Source organism: Pelobates fuscus, chromosome 5 (genome assembly GCF_036172605.1).
Source record: "Pelobates fuscus isolate aPelFus1 chromosome 5, aPelFus1.pri, whole genome shotgun sequence".
NCBI lineage: Eukaryota > Metazoa > Chordata > Amphibia > Anura > Pelobatidae > Pelobates > Pelobates fuscus.
In genome coordinates this window covers 36921437-36944876 of record NC_086321.1, presented here as the reverse complement: position 1 = coordinate 36944876, position 23440 = coordinate 36921437, and positions in this window count along the sequence as shown.

The window sequence follows — 23440 nt, the reverse complement described above, 5'->3', positions numbered from 1 at the left end:
TATTCTCAGAAATTGGGGACTGTACTGGTTGAAGTGTTTTAAGTCTCTGTGAACCAGGGATTTCTCCTAAGAGAGTTGTAGTAATGTTTTATTTGGTAGTACATAAACGAGGTGTTTAAGTCCTGTTCCCTCAGACTGAGTCTAGTGGAGCCATCCCGGAGGGTGAGCAAATGGAGTAAAGGTGGACCACTGGCCCCAAACTCAGGTACACCAGCACCGAGATAAAAGACAAAGAAAAATTGGGCCCAGGCAGGAGAAGAGGTTATATTTGCCTCTACTGTAGAACCATTTCTGCATGGAAGCTACAATATTGGGTTGATACAAAAATGAACATTGTACCTGTCATTCCTCTAGTCAAACCAACGCAGGGTCGGTTCCACTCAAATCCACGCTCTCCAGGTCTATCTAGTGTGTGTTGCAAACTTGAACCAGCCAGTCAATAATGCAGACTAGATATATGGAGAGAAAATAGCACATAAAAAAGGTAAATCTGAGGTGAGCCCATTATGGTGCTTAGGAAGTTGCAGACATCCATTTTCACACTAAGTCCCCTCTCAGGCCAGACAAGCATCCTTAGCACAGAGTCTAAAAATAACTTTGGAAGTTGATACGGATCATCTCCATGAGGTACAGGAAATAAATAATTTTGACTGTGTTAAAAGGACACTATAGGCACCTAGAACACTTCAACTAATTGAAGGGATTTGGTTGCAGTGTCACAGTCCCACTTAGTCCTGCAATGTAAATCACTTCAGTTCCTGAGAAACTGCAAGAATTACATTGCAGGAATTCCAAGCACGCCCTGGTGGCTAACCAACTTTTGGTCACTTAACTGATGCTGGACATATGAGGACATCAAGAGTCAGTCAGATCCACATAGCAAAGCATTTCTTATGCTTTCTTATGGGGTAGGCCTAATGTGCTTGTGGCACTTGACGCTCATGCACATTAGCCTTTCATCAGATGACATCAGAGGAGGCGGAGCATTGACCTAGCACCGAGGGACATTGGCACTGGTTTCGGATAAGTGACTAAAGGAATTTTTAACCCTTTAGCTGTCTGGTGTGTGCAAGAAAGAGGCGGCACCAGACAGCTCTGTAGTATTAGGAAAACAACTTTGTCCAAGCCAGGATACATAAAGGTTGCACCAAGAGCTCAGGTTCAGCTGGAGGGATCTGTGAAGAGGAAGAACATTTCTGAAGTAGAGTTGGGCTGGATCCTTATGGATCCAAATACCTAAGTAGACGTGGACAAAGTTTTTAGTAAAAAGTTCAATCTTAGAATATTCAATATTGCTTAATACAAAACTGTGTTGAAAACGCGAGATTGCATAAAATTCCAATAACTATTAACTGTTAAAATATTGTTTTGCTGTTCTTTCAGAGAGATAGCCTAGATAGTTGTAGCTCTTTCAGTAAATTATATTATGTTACTTCCCAAGATGATTAGAATTTAATTTCTGTTCCATGAAGTTATAATTGTGTTTTCCTGAGAATAGAAAGTTTGAATCATTGTGAACCCTAGTGACACTTACTTATGTAATGTATGTCACAATGGTGTTTTCTGAAAATTTATGCCGGAGTCTATGGCCAGCTGACATTTTAATTTCTACTTTTTTATAGAAAGGTATGCATACAAACAGGTTACTTTGTACAGAGTCTGTAGCTAGCTGAATCCCGTGGAGTTCACACATGAAGCAACTTAATTTCAAGCATATGTATTCAAACAGTTATTTAAACAATAGTGGAAAGTACTATGAGCTAATCTAAGGTATTCTTAGAGATCACAGAAACTGGACCATCCCGGAGCATTTTTTATGATTGACCATCAATCCCTGTAATATTTTTCACAGACGATTCCTGCTGTTCTCTTGCATAAGCAATTTTTACATGGACCATAATATTTTATGCATATTACTGCGCAACTCTATGTTTATTATTGTCACCTACGGCCAGTTCACAAGCACTGAATCTTCGTGCAGTAGACCACACCACTAAATAATTCCTGCCTAAGGCTTTCTAAATGGTGACTTATAATATTTATATTATTATTTGAGTTATTATTGGTGTCAGCTCTGCAGAATATGTTGGCGCTGTTTAATTAATTGTAATTGTATTGTTATAAAATAGCCTAATTATTTCAATGGACAGATGTTATTTCCAAACCTTCATAAAGCACGATGAGCAATGTTGACATGTATATAACAAATGTCAATGAAGGAGATACTCTTTGCAGCTGTTGCCAACAATGCAATCAGTCTCTTAATAATGAAACTGCCATTCTGTCCTGCAAGTTCCCCTCTCAGTATTTAATTTTGGGGAGAGGTTTTGAATTAAGGACAGCTGAAAGCATCTGCTGCCCAGGATAGCAACTTCCACCAGTCTTGGTCAGCATGGGACAAGAGTGTCTCTTTACCAAAGATTAAAAGAACCCAACGCTTAGCCCTAACCCTCATCTTGATCCTAACTGCATCCCTAACCCTAAATTTAAACAACTGTGTAATATAAGTTATACAAAACACTGAATTGTGTGTTACAGGAAATACTGAGAGGTTCTAGAAACATTAGTAAACCACTTAGACCTTGGTGTAATTGGTGTGTCATGCCATCACCCTATGATGGAAGGGGTGTTCAATGGCAGAGATGTTGTTTGTAGTAATTTATTTAATTTTTAAACAGGGGCTATTTCTGGTCATTTCTCATGATATATTGGTGCACAAAATATTTCTGCTATCTCTCTTTTAGATTGTAATGAACATATCTCCCTTATTGTTGCCATCATTTTGTAAGAAAATTTATTGATTGTAGACTTACCATGACATACTATGATGTGGAATATTTTGTGAAGGTATATTAGTATTCAGTGTATGTTGTACAATACCCTAATCATAATCAAAAATTTATCTTTTACACAGTCATCTAGTAGTTCCAAACTCTGTATTTAACTACAATTCTTATTATCCGCAACTCCCAATGCTAGTCAAATGGCAGAAAATGATGGGAATTCCAATTCCATAGAATTGCACTAGAGAACCACCAATTGCTTTCCCTGATGTCTATTTGCTAGAATTTGGACCTAATTTATCCTTTAAATACTTTTTTTTTTTTTAATGTCCGTAGTTCAAACAGTCTGATTGTGCTTGAACTGAAGCAGTGGGATATTTTACTTAAGCTTCTGCTGTTTTTACTTTATTTATAGAGTGTCCTTCGGCTTTTCTTTAAAAATGTAACAACGAAACAGATGTAACTGTTTTCAGAGGTTTCTTTCCTCTTATCTCTATCTTACCTAAGGAATCCGTTTTTGAAGTTTCTCCCATGGGTTGAATAAGATTAACGTGACGATAGAGTAACATTAGAATTTAGGAGGGGAAAAGATTTGGAATGAAAAGTGGAGATCAATAAAGAGAATTAGCAATGGAACGCTGAATACGGTTGGGATGGGATAAAAAAAAAAGAATGAACAGAGAAGAAGGAGCTTGGAGAAGGGAGAAGAGATGGAGAGAATGGTGTTGGAGAGATGGAATGAGGAAGGGCAGAATGAATTATGAGTGAAGGAAGAAGATGCAGATGGAAGAAATGGAGGTGTAGATAGGATGAATAGCTATACAATATTATTTTTACTTTCTATCCTTATTTTCTTTGCGTACCCTACATTTCGCAACTTGTTTGATGTGAAGTGCCCCCTACCTAGTAGGGTGTTCATGAGGCCGCTGTTTATTTTATTCAGCCTTCAACATGTTTGAATTCAAACATGTATTTTTAAGTTCAGGCAAGCGTTAGGACTAGACAACTCACATATCATCTTCCTATCTTTTTTTCCCGAATTCCTAGCATGCAGCCCCTTTAATGTAAGTGGGTAGCATATCATTTAACAGGATGATATGGTAAAGCTTTTACAAGTATGTGATGACAAAATTAGATGGGCAGGAAAAAAAGAATGGTGAGAACCGAGTTATTTTAATAGCCTCCAGCGTAAACTTACAGACTGGTTTCCCACAGAAGGCAGCAGCCCAGTAGAGCCAATAATTCTGTGAAAGACTTGAGAAAGTATGGTATGTACTGAAAATTTTTCATATTATATTGTTTTCCGGCCCGCGTGAAATACATCCGCAAAATAATTAAAAATGGGATTAGTTGTTAAGCTTATTCGGCGATACTTTTTATAATAGTATTGAAAATAAGAAAACGTTGGCCAAAAAAAAAATAAGAGTCCCAATAAGTTACTGTTCAATGAGCTGGACAAAAATGTGTCTTGTTACTGTAAAAACAAAATCACTATGAGCATTAAAGTTAAGACATAAAATACAATAGAGCCAAAATCCGAGAAGACAGGTAAAATTTGGAATAGGGATTCCCCAATCTCGTAAGGCAAACCAAGCAAGTATGAAAAACAGACATAGTATAGTAGGAGGCAAATTATTATTCAACAACCACAAAAGTATGTAGCATTGACTAGGGTCACAACCCCCAGAGGTTGGGTTCTGTGCATGTAAGTGGGAAACTTTTTCAATTAATTAGCAATTATTAGATTTTTTTTTTTTCGATCTGGTTGATTTTTCAGTAACTAGATGATACATAATACATGGTGTTTTTCATTGAATAGAGCAGGGGTAGGAAACATTTGGCACTCCAGATGTTGTGGGCTACATCTCCCCTGATGGAGATAATGTCTGCAACATCTGGAGTCTCTAAGGTTGCCTTCCGCTGAAATAGAGCATTGTAAAGAAGATGATTTTGTCTTAACTTTGTTTAGGCCAATAATAGGCAAGTTTAAAAAAATATCGAAATTAAGGATTATTTTGCTTTTGGCTATTTGAGCCAACACAATACCCAAAACACACCAACAGTCTAGGATTTAGACATTATCCAATTCTGTTGCTGTGGGTATACTGACAAAATTGCTGTGTTTCACAGGCTAGATTGGGATCCAATGCTCTAGAGTTACTGCTTCAAATCTTATTAACTAAACTCTGGATTTTAGTGAATTACCAAATAGCAAAATTAGCTGATTTGGAAAAATTATCTTACTCAGCTATAGTCAAAGTTTTAAAGAATATTTAAAAAAAAAATTTTACTCCTTTTCTAATAACAAAGTACTTTAGGGCCACCTCCCCTCCTCCTCCCCCTCCCCCATGCTGTTTTTCAACTAACATTTTTTATAAAATAGTATAAAACTCTGGAGCTCTGGATCCTGTTCTTCTCCATCAATTCTACGCATCTTCTTTTGTAGCAACACTTCTTAGCCTTCCTTGTTGAGGTCCAATTAAATGCTCCACATAGATGAGGATTCATGGAGCTTTGGAATATGCTCAGAAAGCACTGCAAATGCGCCAATCAGCTTCTTCACACAGAGAAACATTGCGTTCAGGGCTTTTCTATCTGAAGCGGTGACAGTCATCTGAACGCTCAATCTCACACACCTCCTTATTGTATTCATGGAGGGAGGGAAGGAAGTGAGTGTTGTCTAACAAATGAGTGGACCGGGTGGGTGGACAAGGGGAAGACATAATATCCCTGGCAGGGATGTATTTACCACAAGGCAAACAAGGCATTTGCCTAGGGCGGCACTTTCAGGGGGGGCGCCAAAACATGCCACCCCAAGCTCCTAGACAAATGCCTTGTTTGCCTCATGTTCTGGGGCTGTCCACCTTACTGTGAATAAGTGAGTGAGTGAAGCTGTCAGTGTGTGTCTGTGAGTGAGTGAAAGTGTGTGTCTTTCAGTGAGAATGGGTGTTCCTGTGAGTGTGTGTCAGTATGTATATATCATTTTATGTGTATCTGAGAGTGTGTGCCTGTCAGTGTGTGTCTGTCAGTGAAAGTGTGTATTGGTTAAACAGTGTGTGCCAATGACTGTATGTGTGTGCCAATGACTGTGTATCTGTCAGTGAGTGTATATCAGTGCATGTATCAATGAGGGCATGTGTCTGTCAGTCAAAAAAGATGCCTTGACACGAATTGTGGGGGGCCAAATTTAGATTTTGGGGGTGCCCGAATTTAGTCGTGCCTAGGGCAGCACAAATCCAAAATACACCACTGATCCCTGGACATACACTGGTAGAAGGAGGGAGTATATCTTCGGCTGAGGAATATCCCTGTTGGAAGGTGGAAGGGACAGATTACTCAATGGAAGAGGGCTGTCACTCTTGGAGGGAGGGAGTACTGAGGTACTTCAAATGAGTGTTACCCATGATGCCTGCAAGTAGAGAACTAATTACAAGAACATAGCTACAGAGCTCACTACCACGTCCTTTCCCTATACATTGGTCTGTGGGAATTGGGGGATGCGGTACTCAGTTTGAAGGGCAGGTCCTTGTTCACGATCCCCCATGACACTGCTGGTTGGTGAGAATTTAGGTTATGGCAACCCTTAATCCCAGGCCTGCTTCCATAATTAACTCCTCACATGCTGCCAATGATTGAGGGGCATTGATGAAATCTACTTCAGTTCCGCCCCATATTAAACTACACTGAACAAAATTATAGACGCAACACTTTTGTTTTTGCCCCCATTTTTCATGAGCTGAACTCAAAGATCTAAGACTTTTTCTATGTACACAAAAGGCCTGTTTCTCTCAAATATTGTTCACAAATCTGTCTAAATCTGTGTTAGTGAGTACTTCTCCTTTGCAGAGATAATCCATCCACCTCACAGGTGTTGCATATCAAGATGCTGATTAGACAGCGTGATTATTGCACAGGTGTGTTTTAGGTTGGCCACAATAAAAGGCCACTCTAAAATGTGCAGTTTTACTGCATTGGGGGGATGCCAGGGGGGGGGACCGGGCAGATCCGGGGGGTCCGAAAACCAGTCAGTATCTGAGGTGACCACAATTTGCCTCACGCAGTGAAACACATCAAGCAGATTTATTGGGCAATGAAATCTGGTTTGGCTAAATCAGTTTGGTTTATTGGGGTGAACTGATTCAGGTTCATTGAATTGTACTGCCCATTGACAAGTACAGAGGTTTGTGAAAAACCCTGTTTGCGAATAATCCCATGTGGTATGAGTGAGCCAACATACTACTTTCAACATCTGCTTACTTATACAGATGTGCCTTTGTTTCTTTGTGCAAACTGTTCGATTTTAAACATAATGAAAAATGTACACTTTGTGTCAGATGTAGTTTTCTTTACTAACTCTGTGATGGTTTAACAAAATTGTGCTGCGATACAATCATATATTGCAATTTGTACTTTTTTTTAACAATTGGGAACGAATCCTGGGCTGAAGTCACTGATATATTTTACTAACAGAAAATACTGTTCCTTATGGTTAGAAATATATAAGAAGAATATATATTAAGCAAACAAAAAATAGAATTTACTACCAAAGACCTTTAAGACACCCAGGTCTGACAGTCTTAATGTAAAGATCCAGCATACTCACTCATTCACTAAACTGCAATTTCAAGTCTAACAGAAAGTAATAGTTTTATTTAAAAACACCGCACCTCGGCAAAATAAAACTCTTTCAATCTGTAAGACTTGAACTCAACGTTTAGTGAATGAGTGAGTGCGATGGATTTTGTATGTTGTATAAATTGGCCCAATCAGCACCCTATAAGGTATGCATGTTCAAGTGAGTGCAGCCCTCTTGGATTCATTTATATATTTGGGAGTCCAGGCCAACTCCTTGATTTTGCACCCATTGCCTGACACAGGTACCTCATTCAAGGGCAGACATTATGCTGCTAGAGTAGGACCTGCCAAAGATGGGGTACATTGACGTTGTGGCAGGCTTATGCAATGGATGATCATATACTGTAACTAAATCACCCATTATTATTTTGCCAAGGTTAGGTGTTTTTAAATAAAACTATTCAATTTTGTTTGTGAATGAGTGACTGCGCTGGATTTTGTATGTTGTATGAATGTGGCCCCAGCAGCACCCGTACAGGTATGCATGTTCCGGTGAGTGCAGCCCTCTTGGGTTCATTGACAGTGTTAGTGTGGCATCACTTATTCATGCACCCCATACACACAATGCAGTGTGATACGCTTAGTTGAAAACCTTGGCAATGTTAATTTCAAACATGGCTGGTGTGCGGAGTGTAATTGACTTTTGATGGTCCGCCATGAACGACTCAGTAGCTGGTTAGTGTGCTGGAAAATGCCTGAAGCAATGTAACAATCTGCCATGAAATGCTCACCACATATAAATTGCAACAGACTGCTGATATATCGTATTTTGATACATATGGATGTGTTGTGTATGAAATTATCGTACAAATAGACTCCATTCAGAAGTTTGTGTATATATAGTTATGCTTGACAGTAGACAAGACACCATCTGTGTCAAATATTCTGTTCTAGTAAGTTAGTGCCAGACAATAAACCATAATTTGTGTCCTTGTCACTGACTGCTGGAATATAAGCTATTACCGGTATTTGTTTCCATTTTAAATCTGTGTGTGTTTGTACTATTCATACTTACCACAAAGGGTACCCGGGGTAAATGTGGAATGTTCTTAGTAAATTTTAAAGATATGGCAGCAAAGAAATTGAGGAATGTGTGATCTGTCCGTCTGTCTTTCTGTATATCTGTCTGTTTGTCTGTCTGTATGTATGTCTGTCTGTCTGTCTGTATATCTGTCTGTCTGTCTGTATATCTGTATATCTTTCTGTCTGTCTGTATATCTATCTGTCTGTCTGTTTGTCTGTCTATTTGTGGTCCAGGACAATAAACCGAGTAATAGTAGTTATGGTGGTACAAGTCGGGTCTTATAAAAGTCGGTTGTGGTGTGCCAAAACTGACATTCGGGTAGGCCTGTAAAAAAAGAGGGCCCATCAAATTGAATAGCTTGATAAAGCGAGTGGTGGGTGGGCGGAACCAGGTGGTATCAAACCCAGTGAGAGGGGCGGCCTGTGTGTTTATAGGCCATGTAACCCCCCCATAATTCCAGACATTTCTTCTCTATCTCCCTGACTCTCTGTCTCTCTGTATGTTGTTCTCTACTATTTACAAGTCAAACACGTGCTATGTCAGATTAAATATCTACCCTACACTTCTGTTGTCATGGTAACAATATCCCAAAACTACTAAGACTCTTGTAGAGGAATTATGCAATTTGCCATTTTCAAGTAGGCGGATTACTTGAATACATGCCAGAGCAATGCCCAGTAAACAGAAGTAAAACCATTCAAAACGGTTTGACTCCTTACAATGAGGGGGGCACCATGGCATTCCTGGCACCATAAGCACTACAGCAACAAGTGATTTTTTTTTTTTTTTTAATTTAAGATTTTTTTTTTTTTTTGAAATTGAAATATAGAACAGTAAGATGTGTCACAGAATGCATTACCAAATATTGCATACATTACAGTAGAATACACAAAAATTGAGTTTCACAGTAAATACTTTCATGGAATGTATACAAAACAGTAGATAACACAATAATTAAGGTTCAAAACAGAGTAAGTGAGTAAGCCAACTGATAAACTGTCATGGCAAGGTAGTTACTCAACATTTATTCAAGTTGGTCAACTAAAAACCAATAAATAAAACAATATTTAAAATTCAACCAGGTAGAATTAATAGGAAATAGCCTGACAGAGAGGGTAGGCGCAGTTGTTGCAGTGTTGCTAGTTATGGAAGGGAATAATTAAGTAATTCAATGAGACCGTTTGTACGAAATCACAGGTTAGATTCGAGCATTGCATTAAATGTGTGTGTAGTCTAACTGAGATAGTAGATTGACGTGAGATTGTGTTTAAGGTGGGCATTCGAATGTTGAACGACATGAGTTACGTGGTGGGGAGGTTGTAGGGGGGGGAGAGGGTTGGGAGGTGAAAGATTCAAGCGGATTTAGGCTTAGAGTATTCAATGCCTTTAGTTGCCAGGAAGTGCAGCCAAGGCTTCCAGATTTTGGTAAAGGTTTGAAAAATTTTTGTTTGTGCATAGGTTATTTCTTCCATTTGTCTGACCTCGTCTACTTTACTAATCCACTCTCTGATAGAAGGGATTTGCGCTTGCTTCCAGTATATAGGAATGAGTTGTGACGCCGCCATTACTAAGTAATTGAACAGTGAGGCTTTGTTTTTTCCGATATCTGGAGGGGCTAAGGAGAATAAGTAATGTTGCGGTGTAAGCGGAATGGTAGCAGCAAGTATCAGCTGTGTTATGACCTGAATCCTCTTCCAGAATGTTGCTATCTGTGGACATAGCCACCAAATGTGGGCATGATGCGCTAGGTCGTGATTGCATCTCCAGCATGTCTGTTGTGTCAGATTATGTATTTTTTTAAGTTTAGCTGGGGTGAAATGCCAACGGGTGATGCGTTTATAATTACTTTCTTGAGCAGCGGTGGATGAGGTGGATTTGTGTGCGATCATGAAAAAATTTTTCCAGTCAGAGTGAGGTATGTCTATTTGCAGTTCCTCCATCCAATGTTTTGTGCAAGCAGGTAAAGATATATCTCTAGATTTCCTTATTAGTCTATACATGATAGAAAGTAATTTCTTTGTGATTGTGTGTTCTGAACAAAGTTGTTCAAAGTCAGTCAGTGGTCTCTTCTCTGCAAGAAAGAGATTGGCACTTTTAAGGAAATGGATCAGTTGGGCATAGTGTAATCGTTGGTTGCCCGTTGGGGTGGTGTTGGGAATTAGATGAGTTAAGGATTTTATGTTATCGTTGGTGTCGGTGATATCTTTTAGTTGTAAGGCCTCGCCAGAATGGTAGAGGTCATACGTGCTCCCTGATTGCCCTCTTTGAAAATCTGGATTGTGCGTGAGAGGATATAGCGGGGAGGGGTGAGGGGCAATTGATGATGTTTTGGTTAGCTTCTGCCAGATTTGAAGAGTAGGTCTAATCGTGGGATGGTTATCAATTGTGAGTTGACGCTGAGCTGGGTTTGTGAATAGCCATGGTCTTAAGTGTAAAGGTATGGGCGAAGATGCATTTTCAATCTGCACCCAGTGGAGGTTTGGGTTAGGTCGCGACCATTCGTAAATTCGGGCCAGGTGGGTTGCTTTGTGGTATGTTTCAAGATCCGGGAGGTTAATTCCTCCCTGATCCCTAGTGTTGTTTAGTGTCGAGAGGGCTAAACGTGGATGTTTGTTGGTCCATATAAAGTTGTTAATTAAGGTTCTGATTGTTTTGAAGAACTTGTTAGGTATCATGATGGGTAATGTTTGAAGCGGGTATAATAGTCGCGGCAAGATATTCATCTTTATTATATTAGATCTACAGAACCAGCCAAAACAGGGTTTCTGCCAGGATTGCAGATCCAAGTCAATGGATTTCACTAGGGGAGGAAAGTTTAGATCGAAGAGGTTGTTTAGGTTTGATGGAATGTGAACTCCTAAGTATTTAATTGAATGAGGGGCCCAAGAGAAATGAAAGTTTTCCCGCAGTGTTTTATTGTGTGAGGAGGGGGAGCAGATTGGCATTAATTCACATTTCGATAGGTTGGCTTGGAAGTTGGAAATCGTACCATAAATCTTCATTTCTGTGAGGATGTGTGGTAATGTGGTAAGCGGGTTAGAAATGGTGAATAGGAGGTCGTCCGCAAACGCCGTAACCTTGTATTCGTGGTTTGCAATTCGAACTCCTTGAATGAGATAATTATCTCTGATCCCTTGTAAGAAGGGCTCTAAGACGAGGACGAACAAGAGAGGGGAAAGAGGGCACCCCTGCCTTGTGCCATTTGTAATTGTGACTGGGCGAGATAGTTGGCCATTAATGCGAATTCTTGCTGTCGGAAATGAGTAGATGGTAGATAACCAAGTCAACCAACGAGGGCCAAAGCCTAAGTGTTGCATTGTATGTGTAAGCAGCGCCCAGCTGACCCTATCAAAGGCCTTTTCCGCATCAACAAGTGATTTTTGTACATAGAATGTCCCTCTAAATATAATACAGTGCGACACGTTTCAGTGGCTCATGTCCTGCTGCTGGAAAGGTTACTCGTGTTTCATGTTGTCCCTTTAATAATCTCTTTAAAACCTTTAATGTCACTTTAAAAATTATATTTTAATTTATTGGCTATAAAACTGATTAAATATAGATGCTTCCGGTAACAATGCTGTTGAATGTTTAAGAATGTATTGAATATTTCTCGTTAAGTTTAGAAATAACATTGAACAATAATTTCCAATAAAAAGAACAATGTTAAAATAAACTGCTTAATGAAATATTTGATATAAACTTAAAAAAACACACTGGACAATGCTGAAAAACTTAGGAATGGATATCAATAAGAAATGGCATAATGTCAGCCAAATGTATGAATAAAATACTGGGAAAGATCTCTGGAAATTTCGGTATGTATAGATAGTGGATTAGTTAATTGAAACAAAGGAAAAAATTTGGTTGGACAGTAAAATAATCTTAAATATGTTACATATAAGAAAACAGTGTTCTAAATAAATAAAATTCGTCAATATGTAACATACAGAGTTTTTCACTAAAGTGAGAATTCAAAGTGAATTTCACATTTAAAGTGTCACTGTCACTGCAAAGACCCCCGACTTGACATTGCCGCTGGTGGTTCGGTGGCCAGGTGGGTAGATAAATTTGAGTTCTACTTATCTCAATCTGATCCTTGTGGGTGAAGCCATCTTCCACCATCTTTCAGGAGCCGACGTCACATGCATGAGCGGCAGCACAGCATTGTAATCTACTCCTCAGGATCCACCATAGATAAAGCCAGTTCCCTGCAGCCATCACTGGTGATGGCTGTCAGGGTTGACACAGTAACTCTGCCCAGGCAGAGGAAATATACAGAGACAAAATAGTGGTAGATGAGGTAGATTGTGTGTGGGGAGGCTGTATTTTCTTGTCCTGCATCCTCACGCAGTGCTGCATATATATCCACTGCCTGGTCAGAAAATAAGTCGTCACCTGGATTTCACTAAGCAAATAGGGCAAATATAAGAGCCTCCTATTGGATAGTTACTGCATGGGCAACTATCTTTCAGCTGGCAAAAAGTTATTTAACCCCAACTGATGCAATGAGTAGCTTCTCATTGCTTAAACAACCATGTTGAAAGACACATCCCGTGGTTGTGGAAAAAAGATGTTAGTCTGTTTGAGAAGGGTCAAATCATTGGCATCCATCAAGCAGAGAAAACCTCTAAGGAGATTGCAGAAACTACTAAAATTGGGTTAAGAACTGTCCAATGCATTATTAAAAACTGGAAGGATAGTGGGAAACCACCAGTGATGGGCGCATCAGCGTAAGAAGAGAGGCAGATGAAGTGATGCCTAGTGCCTACTGTACAAGTCTGTGGGGGCAGTGCTATGATCTGGGGTTGCTGCAGTTGGTCAGGTCTAGGTTCAACAACATTATGTGCCCAAACAATGAGGTCAGCTACTACCTGAATATACTGAATGACCAGTTTTTTCCATCAATTGATTTTTTTCTTCCCTGATGGCACGGGCATATTCCAAGATGGCAATGCCAGGATTCATCTGGCCCAAATTGTAAAAAAGAGAGGTTCAGGGAGCATGAAACATCATTTTCATACATGGATTGGCCACCACAGAGTCCAGATCTTAACCCTATTGAGAATCTTTGGGATGTGCTGGAGAAGGCTTTGCGCAGCGGTCCAACTCTCCCATCATCAATACAAGATCTTGGTGAAAAATGAATGCAACACTGGACAGAAATAAATCTTGTGACATTGCAGAAGCTTATCGAAACAATGTCACAGCGAATGTGTGCCATAATCAAAGCTAAAGGTGGACCAACAAAATATTACAGTGTGTGACCTTTTTTTGGTCAGGCAGTGTAATATATATATATAGAAGGCTTGGCCTGTAATTGTGGGAGGCACTTAATTTCCCTATTTAAACCCAGTAAGCCCCTGCTTACCTGTCTTCGACGATCTCGGAAGTGCTTCAGTGTACTTCCGGTTTACAGTTCCGTGACGTCAGTTTTCCCGCCCGCCGGCAGCCCGGTTCAAACGCCCTGCGGCTGTATTCGTGAGTATACCGCTCTTGCCTTACACGGACGGCATCAAAATCGTAAGTTTAGCCCTGTCGCTCACGGGCTCGGATTCACTCCGCTCCTGCATTTTCTCGGTCAGTGTAACACGTTCAGTTACACTTACACCTCGTAGTCTCATTCAGCCGCACCGGGTTGCCATACGTTTTTCGTTTAGTTGGCGCAATATCTTCATTCTGTTCCGTATTTTTTGGATATTGTTCACGTTTTCAGCTATGATTTAGTAGTTACGTTTTATAAAAGGGGTTTAGGCGGGTTGTAGTATTGACCAGTATTCTAAACTTCTGTGTTTAAAGTAGTTTATATGGTCCCCTTAAAGTCATAAATAGCTAAGTAGAGTAAATAGGGGGTATGTTGTTCCGTTGTATTAAAAGGCTGTTCATGTCCTGTTTTTTTTTTTTTTTATAGTCCTTACTAGTACTGACACTTCTCGCAAGTGGCCCTTCGCGGGTATACGTATTCGCAGCTTTGTTATAGAGGTAGGCCTCGGTTTCACCCAGTTCATTTGGGTGTATGTTATAGTTAAATAGTACGTTTCATAAATAGGTCACGTTTCTTTTCCTTTAGTTCCGTTGGTTCCCTTCAGGATTATACTTTATTAGGTCAAATAAAGTTTCCTTCCTCTGCAGGTATGTTATTGGTGTGTCCTGGGGGGGGGGGGGGGTTCGAGGACTAGTTGTAATTCTCCCGCCAACTTAGGTATGTTCCCATAGGCCTCTTTGCCTATAAGTTTAGAGGTCCCGCAAGGCATAGGTCAGCCCTTACGTTCGGAGGTTCAGGCCAATCGTCCCAACGCATAGCTATAGCCTTGCTTCAAAAATTAGTTAGGGCCTCACCAGTCACGGCCAAACGTTTGCTTCTTTCTCATGTCACCGAGAGGCCAACTCCCCGCCACCCACCTCAGTGGCACCAAGGCCCCACGCGCCAAATCATAGTTAGTGCCTCTCATAGCCACTTGGCAAGTAGTTAGGGCCTCATCTGCCACCAACGTAAGCTAAGCTAATACAATTTCGCCTGTGGGCACTAGCCTAGTAAGTGGGGTCCCTCCAGCTATTTATTTTCAGTACTAAACTCGCCCTCTCTGCCCCCTTAGAATGTCCAACGCTTCGGTGTTAGAAGACAATCTGTCGGTTACCAGCACCCCGCTCAGGTCGGGCACGCAGAGAACGCAACCAACCCCTCCAAGTCCAGCTTCCAGCTATCGCTCCTGGACTATCCCTAAGATTACCGCTGAACTTAAAAAGAGAAATATCCCTTATCCGGCTTCAGCTAGGAAGAATGAACTTTTTCGTTTATTGAACTCTACTGAGGATAACGAAAGGCCTGGCCCTAGTTCACAGGTTAATGTTCTTAATAGCCTGGCTGAATTACACGCCATGATGGCCTCCCTAGTGTCCTCAGTTGCCACCATCAATAACAGATTGGATAACCTGGAAGCTAGTAACGTTCCTACAGTCCCCGAGATTCCCGGGCCGGTTGTCCAACCCACGCCCGCCCTAGGAGGTAACAGTGACCCTCCACCGGCTAGGAAAGTTACTAACGTTATTAATCCTATTCACCTAATACCGCAGTCTCTCAGACGTGACATCATAGAGGGAAAGGATGTTAACTTGGCCTCGCTACTGATAGCGGCTCAAGCCGTGGTAGAAAACAGGGCATACACGTTTGAGGACCTATCAGTAGTGATGAGGGCCAGGGACCCTAGGTTGAATAGGAAACTTAACATTCCTGAGTTTGTCTTGGCATTTGGCCTATACAGAGACGTTATCTGTACTGCTTTTCCCCTCCGCAGAGAGGAGCTAGATGTGTACCTACACAAGGTGATAGAGCTAGCTTATAAGTACGGGGGCTTTGCCTTTTACGACTATCACAAGTCATTCTCCTCTAGGTCAGCCGCTTCATTGTCCCAGTATAATACAGTCACGGACTGGGGTCAGCTAGATACAGAGTTGTTTCTTATGCATTTTGCAGGTCTCAAAACCCCTTCCTGTGCCATTTGCTCGTCTGCAGCTCACTCCATTAATTTCTGTCCTGAGAACGTAGCTATCCCCTCTACCAGTAACGCCAACTCCGATTTTCAGTCAACTTCCAACCAGAAGGAGATTAGAGACAAATTAGGCAGGCCTATAGTGTTCTTGGGCAAAGCTCAGGTCTGCAATAATTTTAATGCTGGGGGTTGTAGTTACAGTGCTTGTAGGTTGCTGCATGTGTGCTCGCTTTGTTTCAGGGCACATGCCAAGACGATGTGCCCTAACAAATTGTACCCAAAAAAGGCATCTACTCCAATAAACATACCGAGTTTGCAACGTTACCTGGCTAATCATCCTTCTTTACATCTGGTGGAATTTCTCACATCAGGGTTCACTCACGGGTTTCACACAGGCTTTGTCTCTCTCCCCTCAGGCATCTTGGAGTGCCCCAACCTTCAGTCAGCTCTCACAGACCCCGACACCCTACAAGTACTCTTACAGAAAGAAGTAGATAACGGCTTCATGATAGGCCCTTTCACTACTCCTCCTTTCTCCTCATGGAGAACTAACCCTCTAGGTATCGCCACTGGGAAGTTTAACAACAAAAAGAGACTTATTATTGATTTTTCTGCACCACACGCCTCTCCCACACCTAGCCTAAATGCACTAATCCCGTCAGAAGATTTTCTCTTCAGTACGCTAGAATCGATGATGCCATTCAAGCGATTATTAACTCCGGGAAGGCAGCCTGGTTAAGTAAGTCAGATATTACTAACGCCTTTAAGTTACTTCCCATTCATCGATCACTCTGGCATCTGCACGGAGTTAAGTGGCTAGACAACTACTATTTCGCTACCAGGCTTACTTTCGGCTCCAAAAGTAGCCCCAAGCTATTCGACCTGTTCGCCGAAACCTTGACTTGGCTTCTCCTTAACTTCTGCAGATGCCCAGTTGTCATTCATTATTTAGATGACTTCCTCACCATTGAACCTCACCACTGCACTCCACGCAGCCTTAATCACTTGCTCACGCTCTTCAAAGATTTAGGTGTCCCCGTAGCCCAGGACAAAACTGAAGGTCCCAAAACCGAAATTACTTTTCTAGGGATTACACTCAACTCTGTCACCATGCACGCCAGCCTGCCCCAGGAGAAAGTAGACCGAATTCTATCTTACATTAGCACCTGCATGTCACTAGGCACTTGCACCAGGAAACAGCTACAGTCACTTTTAGGCTCACTTAATTTCGCCATGAGAATAATTCCACAGGGTAGGTCTTTCATTTCCAGAATCCTTTCACTTTTGCACAGTCTCCCTGATGATGACTCCACTACAACCCTAGACGAGTCAGCTACAGCTGACCTGAGAATGTGGCAGCTGTTCCTTTCCTCGTGGAATGGCAGGTCACTGTTTGTTCCCCCCGTTTCCGACGATTCCCCTGTACTCTGGACTGACGCTTCAGGTGCCTTAGGATATGCGGCCATATTTGGAGACGAGTGGCTATACGACTCCTGGCCGGTCGAAACCACGTCACTCGAGAGATTCAGTACCACCTCCTCTCTTTTTGAGATCTACCCTATCGTAGCAGCAGCTTACACGTGGGGGGTACAGTGGAGGGGGCAGTCAGTCAGGTGTTTTTGTGACAACTTAGCTACCTGTAACATCATCAACAAGGGCCGCTCTCAGTCCCTCACGATTATGAACCTAGTCAGGAGACTCACTTGGCTAGCAGCTAATCTCCAGTTCTGCATATCCTGTGTCCACGTCCCAGGTATACAAAATACTGCCGCTGATGCTCTGTCACGCTTCAATTTGCAGGAGTTCTTCAGACTACATCCTACAGCTTCCCAGCAACCCAGGGTACCTCCAAAATTCGAAGACCTGGTAATGCATTAAGCTCTCTCCTACATCTGAGCGGCACGCTTGCTCAGGCGGGTTTATCCCTCAACACGAGGAAAGCCTATTACAGAGCATATGAACTGTTTATGTGTTTCATTCGTAATTACTGTGTAATAAATGTTTTTTCTGTTGAAACCATGGTTGCTTTCACAACTTTTTGCCACTTTTCTCTTAATCTATCTTACAACACAATCAAACTCTACTTAACGGGAATCCAACACTACATGTTAACCTCCTTTCCCAACAAGTCTCCTTTCCTATCTTCCTACCCTCTTAAAAGTGTCCTCAAAGGCATTCATAACTTGTCAGTACACATACCCACTAAACGCCTTCCCATAGATAGTAAGCTGTTTAAGAACTTGTCCGATATACTCGACACGTCCCCTTTCGAACATATCACAAACCTCGTTGTCAAATCAGCGGCTTATCTAGCCTTTTACGGTTTTTTGAGACCCAAAGAGTTCACCGTAGAGAGAGCCTCTGATTTCAGCTCGTGCCTCCAAAAGAAACACTTAGTTAAAAATCTGGATCACTACACTCTGTCCGTTACCCGCACCAAAACAAGCCAATCAGGCCCACCAGTGGAAATTAACTTTTATCCCACTTCAACCAAATGGTGTCCCGTTCGTGTATTGGATAAGCTAGTAGCAGCCCAAGCTAATTCCGCTCCCGATAGCCCACTTCTAGATATTCTAGGGAAACCCCTGACCACAAAAATTTTCATGCTTTACATACGCACCCTTTTACTCCGTTTGGGACAAAACCCACGGTCATTCTCGGGCCATTCTTTTCGCATTGGAGCAGCCACAGCTGCCTCAGGTAATCATGTACCGACACACATAATTAAAAACATGGGGAGGTGGAAATCATCCGCATACAACAGATACATTCCCAATCCAGAGAAAGAGATAAGGATGGCTTTCTGTGATATGACTAAATGATGTACCGCTTAATAAACGCATTTTGTTTTAAATGGTTATTATTTTTGCCCTCTTTTACAGGCCTAACCTTACGTCAGTTTCGGCACACCTCAACTGACTTGCTATTAAGGAACTACTTATTTTAAACCCTGTTTTCCTTACGTCCTCGGAATGTGCCGTACACAAATATATATATATATATATATATATATGTATATATATATGTATACACACACACACACATATTGCTGTTTCTGCAGGCAGGAGAGATGTTTTGTGTTTAATATTGTCTTCCCTTTATAAAAATGTTGTTATAATACCGGGGCTAAAGAGTTCCAGGGTTCCTGCAAGTGGCCAGGAGCTCCGTCACATATGAATATCATTACCTTTTTTGCAGTCAGGGGGGGCTCTAATCCTTATTCCCTGATGGCCCAGCGGTTTCCCTGCTAGTGTGATCAGTATTTCTAGCTGGATGCAGACCCAGAGGAGGCATCTGCAGAGAGCTGCACCCAGCCATAGGTTGCTGCCTACCCACTGAAAGGCGCAGGGCCATGCCAGGATATCTGTGGATTTCCCACACCCCGGCCTGTGCAGCTGATGGGAGCTCAGCAGAGCCAGCGCTTGAATGGCTGCTACCTGGCACCCTTGTATTTGTGAATGTGAAGGGGTTAAAGCACATTAATAAGTGTAACCACTTATAAATTAAATGAAATCCATTTTCAGATGCAATCCATTATCCTTAGCAACACATAATCAGAAAGCAGAGCTTTGTAGAGAGGTAACATATTTTATATATTTACTTTAAGTTGTAAAGAAAACAAACTCCTTTTACAAATGAGTCACTGGTTCATATGGACTCGTTTCATTAGTCACCACCTTAGCATTGCAGTGAGCAAAATGCATTCTGGGGAAATATATGAGTAGAGTTACACAACTCTATCTCAAATCTGTTTCTAATAATGTATATGCATTAAAAGAACACGTGTGTCTATGTCCATCTGTATCTATCTGTCTGTATGTCTATCTATCTAGCTATCAATCGGTCTGTCTGTCTGTCTATCTATCTGTCTGTCTATCTGTCTGTCTATCTGTCTGTCTGTCTATCTATCTATCTGTCTGTCTATCTGTATGTCTATCTATCTATCTATCAATCAGTCTGTCTGTCTGTCTGTCTGTCTATCTGTCTGTCTATCTGTCTGTCTGTCTGTCTGTCATTTTGTTATTATATTGTCAAGTTGCAGGACACATCATAAAAACTGCACTATTTGTAATTTATGAATCAATGCTTCATTGTTATGTTTCTATAGCGACACGTGGTCTTTTTTTGAAAACCTTCCCTGTCTTACTAGTTGCTCAATCAGAAAAACAAAATCTACTATCCCTAAATATTTAATAGTGAGTTGCCTAGGAATGGAATGATTAAACGGCCTCAGGCCTCGACTGCTGATAGAAGGTAACTGCACTGTGTTGGAATATGTTTTTTTATGTTAGAGCTGTAAATGCTATATTTCACAACAATATCAAAATGATTCAGCTGAAGAAATACTTCTAATAATAATAAGCACTGGAATGAATAATGCACAGGGAATGCACAAACAATGTAGTATTTAATTTTGCTATACAAATGGTTAACTTTTCCAGTAAATTACCACCTTATAGCAAAACTGCTTTCAGCCCAATGTTTATCCCTTGTGCCTTCATTCGATTCATTACGAGCTGCAATTTGTCCGAATATGGACCAGTAGGGAATTGGTCGAATTCCCAAATGCATAAGCTAATATGTAGCCAAATCACATGTTCGTTTTATTCTGTGATTCTGAATTCTGCCCAGTGGAACCTAAGGAGTACAGAACAGTACACCGATCGGACCATTTACGTGCTTTTTGGTAGTCTGGTTGGTTTTTGCAAATCTTTCTTCATTATTGAAATTCGACGGAGCTAAACCATCATATGGCTATTCCGAAATGTTTTTTATTTTTGGCCAAAGTGAATTGCAGAAGTGATTTGGGCCGAAATGAACTTTTCTACCATGCACAAGTCTCATAAATATATTTTATTACTAGAAAAATGTTTTATGCCCACAGGACATAACATACTGCTATATTTTCACATTAAAGGGACTCTCCAGGCAGCAGTTTTTACTCACCTGGTTCCAGCGCCGGGAGCCTCGTGAAGCCGCGCCCCCTATTTCGTCAAAATGACGAAATAGGCGGGCGCGAGCAGTGAGCAATCAGACGCTTCCATTTGGAAGCGTCATTGCTCCCTTGTGCGCATGCGCGGCTTCGCCACACATGCGCACATACTTCAGAGGGCGGCATTCATGCCGCCCTCTGAAGTCCTGAGCGCACTACCGCGCATGCGCGGTGTGTGCGGCCGCGAGCTGAGCTGACTGACAGCTCAGCTCGCGGTCTTTGCCCGCCCCCCTCCTCTGCTGACAGGCTGGAGAGAGAAGGCGCGCACACAGTGCCTTCTCTCTCCTGCACAAGTCAGACGTATTTTAATACGTCTGACGTGTACAGGGCCTTTTTAGGGCCCTGCATGATAGGAAGTCCCTCTGGTGGCTGTCTGAGTGACGGCCACTGGAGGTATTCCTATCAATCAATGTAAACACTGTATTTTCTCTGAAAATACAGTGTTTACATTAGATTGCCTGCAGGGAGCTATAGATCATACCTGAACAACTACATTAAGCTGTAGTTGTTCAGGTGACTATAGTTTCCCTTTAATCATATTACGGTGGTAATGAGCCATCAATATGTCTGTTTCTGGTGTAAGTCAGAAGGACACTTTGGATGTCATGTATATTTGTTTCTTACAAAAGTTTCCATGTACCCGCAGACATGGGAGCTTACGCTACTACACATTTTGAACATCAATTGGGTAATAAAGGCAGTTACTATCTTACTGCTGTTAAAATATGCTGTGAATGTCTGAATGCGTAGACCTTGCATGTAACGGAATAAAAAAATTCTGAAGGACGCAAGATACGAGAATGGTGACTCATCAAAGCATGATTTATAGACTGCTACTTCATACGAATCATTGCTAGCAAAAGTAATGTAACTATATCACCATTGTCATGTCAACATTGTTTAATATAATAAAACTGAATGTATAATTTCTAATTAAAGTGAAACTTAATAGATTACAGCTTCTATAGCAATGAATATAATTGAGGAGCTCTTGTGCAGTGCTATCAACACTGTTATGGCCAAAGCCGGATTAAGAGTACCCAGTGCCCAGGTATGTTACTCGATTGCGACCCCTGCCTAGAGCCCTGGTTTCTGTTAAGTGTGTGAAGACAACTGAGTATCCTGTGTGTGCTGGTTGAGTGTTGCGTGTGGTGGTTAAGTGTTGGTGGAGACTGAGCGCTGTGTGTGCTAGGAAGACATGAATGTGGCTGTGTGTGTTTGAGTCTTTGGGGAAGGAGATTGACTGTGTTTAAGTCCCCCTTCTGCTTACTTCTTGATAAGAAATTGGTATAATCTCTGGTGGTCCAGTGGAGTGAACTCTGGACTGAATCCCTGATGATGTGGTGGTGGACTGTGTGAGTTGCACATTTGTCAAGTCCATGCCCTCAGTCAAATGTGCAGAGCACTGGCTGCTGTGTTCTTAGTCATTCAAAAGTGTCAGGACTCAGGACCATGGTGGAGTTCTCAGGAGTAATATGCACCTACCAGATGTAGTGAGGGGGAACAGGGCCAGGGATGAGATATTTTGATCTCCTTGATAGCATAGACAGCATCCCTCTCAAAATCAGAGCCAGCATTGCAGGTGTCAACAGGGTCCCTATCTTAGCCCAGGGCCTCTATCTTAGCCCAGGGCTGAGGCTGCTGACTAAGCCATGTAATAGGTAACACAGCTCTGTTTATAACAAGGGGATTTTCTGGTCTATCCAGCCTTCTCCCCCCTTCCTACTTCATTGAACACTTTCCTATGCAGCACAGTCTTCCCTCACAAAGCTAGAATGTTACCTTCTTTGCCAACCTATCAGCATTACAAAAAATAAGGTGCACTATACCTTTAAAAATATAAATATGTACATAAGTAGTGCATCAATTTCTTATAATGCAAGTGCAATGTGCAACACGTGAAGGTACCTTCAAAAAGGAAAAAGCACACTTAAAGTGGCGACTGGAACATATACTTTATGGCACTGTATGTCCCTCAGGGTAATATATAAAATAAACACAAAGAGAAATATCATAGGATAATATGTAACATAAATTGAAAAATCGAATGTAAAAGAGTAACACTCACAATGGTAGAGCAGTGAAAGTCTGCTCTAACTTAGTTGGCATGAGTCCTCTTTTCTCAGGACTTAGAGACCTTTCAGATCCAAGACAGCATTTTCAACCTTTAAAAGTGGTTTATTAGTAGATGTGCATACATATGGTTATTCAGAGTGATATATCTCTTATGGCCCGTGCAGGAGATGTCCCCAGAATAAAGCGGTCACAGGAAAAACAGTTCAAACTTGCCGGTTTTTGTGCTTGGTTGCCGCATGCAGATACTTCCGGGTTTCAGAGCAATCACGTGGTAACGTCGTGCGTGATGACGCATTTCGTCCAATTGGCTTCCTCAGATCGGAAGTATTCCTTTCCTTTTTGAAGGTACCTTCATGTGTTGCACATTGCACTTGCACTTTAAGAAATTGATGCACTACTTATGTACATATTTATATTTTTAACGGTATAGCGCACCTTATTT